General features: G+C 35.2%; 1 non-coding gene across 1 annotated transcript; it reads left to right on the top strand.

Moving 5' to 3' along the window:
• Nucleotides 1–347: 347 nt before the first annotated feature.
• On the top strand, nucleotides 348–454 carry LOC125492184 (small nucleolar RNA R71). Its single transcript, XR_007268628.1, has one exon. It is a non-coding gene; the product is annotated as a small nucleolar RNA R71 (small nucleolar RNA).
• Nucleotides 455–2,761: the final 2,307 nt, after the last annotated feature.

Genomic DNA, 2,761 nt, shown 5'->3' with positions numbered 1-2,761 from the left:
GCCCAAATCGACTATCATAACTAAGGGGATTGGAGTAAATAATCGATGAATAATAAAGACATCAAGGATTAGATGATGCAAGATTGATCTTGGAGAGTTTCTTGTCAAGTTGATCCATCTTAGCTTGAATTTGATCCATGAGATCTAATTCAAACTTCCTTCTTTTCTTAGGTTGAGCACCTCTTCATTGTTCACCCCATGAATTATTCTTAATTACTTCCTCAATAGTGGACTCAAGTTGATCTTGCGGGATCTTAGAAAGTTGACATCCCGCTCCAGCATCAAGGTTGGTACGTGATATAGGATCGAGGCCATCATAGAAAAATCACATGAGGAGATTTTTGTTGAACTCATGGTGAGGGCATAAACGGATCATCTCCTTGAACCGCTCTCAAGCTTCCGCAAGAGTTTCATCGTTTTCTTGCTCAAATGAGGAGATCTTCCTCCTTATGTCCGTTGTCTTCCACTCTAGCAAGTATTTCTTCAGAAAAGGCCATTGTGACTTCCTCCCATGTAGTGAGGAAATTAACAAGTAAGCTCTTGAGCCATGATTTTACTTTTTCGGTAAGAGAAAATCGGAATAGATGCATCTTGATGTAGTATGGAGAGACATCATTTGTGGTTATCATGGCACATATCTCAAGAAACCTGTGAAGATGGTAAAGAGGATCTTCATTCGACCTTCCACAAAATTATTCTACTTTCACCATCCGAGTGTACTGAGGATGAATGCAGAAATTTTTAGTAGTGGTGGGGTCAAATACCACCTTGAAGAACATAGGAATCCGAATTTCTGAAATCCCTAAAGAGTTGTGGATTTGGTTCACCCATTTCTGATTCAACTTCACTTGTACTCGAGACTGGTGAAGATGATTCGGATTCCAGAGACTATTGTTCCAAATTTTTCCGAAGCTTTCGCAAGGTATGGTCAATTTCTGGATCTAGAGGCAAAGTGGGTGAACCATGAGCTATTCTTCTCATGCAACACAACAAATCTAAGTAAAGGATTAGAAAATAACAACCACAATCAACAAGAAAAAAAAAGAAAAATCAACTCAGCAAAGCTAAATTAAAATAAACTTCAATTAATAGCACAATTTTCCCGGCAACGACGCCATTTTGATAAGGGGTTTTTAGTGTGTCATTAAGGCACCAAAAATCTATTTTTAAACAATATTTATAAAATCTAAACAAGCAGTTACTAACAAAGTAGTAAAGGCAAGTCAAGGGTCGATCCACAGAGAAAATAGGATTAATTAAGGTCTTTCGAGTCTAGATTACCTAATTGAAGGGTTTTTGGAAGTTATAAAATGATTTTATAACAACTATGACTAGCTAATATCAAAGAAGCAAATAACACGAGATAAAATATCAAATAGGAAGACACTAGAGTTAAGGTGACTAGTAATTAGTATGGATCGATCAAAGCGAAGCAACAATCATTAATGCAATTGTGAAGCAAATGAGACGATTATGCAAGGTTTGCTTTTCCTCTAAAATACTCGAGTCTTCTCTCCAATGGTCCTCGAGAATGATCGCTTAATCAATCAACTAAATCCTCTCTCGAATGATCTTTGGTCAATTGATTAAGAGATCCAATGAATTCAAAAAACCCCTAATAAAGGATCCCCTCAATTTCTACCGAATATCTTGGCCTAGAAATTAAGTTGATTCTTGGGGATGATAAGAGTTCAAAATTCGATTTGAGAACATTTGAATTCAAAATACCAAACTATAAATGTGATCATAATCTATCCTAAGGCCTCAAAACACCAAGATCTATGCGTAAATATCTTTAGAACATCACAATCACATTAACAATACATTTAAACCTAATCTATACTTTCACCCTAACCCTAGATAAGAAACTACCCACTAATCATGGATTCTAAGCAATAAAATATGAAATCTATAACTAATCTAGGGCTAAACATGATTAGGAGATAATCAATTTAATAAAAATAATAATTATGAAACTATAATAAAGGAAATCTTATAATATGAAGAACAAAGAATAACAATCAAAAGAGAGAAGAAAAACTAAAATTATGAAATTAAATTGAATAAAAAGTACCTTCGATGTTGTACAAATCACAAACTTTAATCTACAAAACTCAAATCTAGCAACAAATTTTATGTTTTTCTCTCTTATATGAACCCTAATAATAGTTTCTAGTCTAAGAAAATAATGCATAAGTCTTTAACTAAAAAGAAAACATCGTTTTAACTAAGGCTCAACTTTTTCTTTGGTGGATTCGTATGGTGCGGGCACACCAAAATCCACTAGTGGAAAAAATGTTATATGTTACTTAGTAATCAATTCGGTTTTTACAAAAACGGATCCGTAAATCCGCAATTTCTTGGGAGGGAAAACGGGGCTGATTAACTGATCTGGTCCTTTAGTGAACAGGATCAGTTAAAAGAAAAATGATCCGATTTCTTGTTACCCGATTCGGTTGATATAATCGAATCAGTTAATTCGCATCCATAAAGTGAGACAAAATAGGATTTATTACAAAACGCGAGGCCTAATTCATTGCAAAATGCACGGCCCAGCTTAAAACGCGCATCAGCTTGGCCCAATTCATTACAAAATACGCGACACATTTGTTTCTCTCTCATCCCTCATAACCCTAATATCTTATCTCTCACATGCATTTTCTCTCCCTTTTCTTCATTCTTCATCCTCCATCGGTTCATCCTTCATCAGTCCTCAAACACTTCATCCTTCATCCATCTTTCTCGTCCTATCTCTTCGATG

This window comes from Beta vulgaris, chromosome 7 (assembly GCF_026745355.1).
Source record: "Beta vulgaris subsp. vulgaris cultivar EL10 chromosome 7, EL10.2, whole genome shotgun sequence".
Classification (NCBI taxonomy): Eukaryota; Viridiplantae; Streptophyta; class Magnoliopsida; order Caryophyllales; family Amaranthaceae; genus Beta; species Beta vulgaris.
Note: the sequence above shows the minus strand (reverse complement) of the source record. Positions and strands in the feature narration are given on the sequence as shown.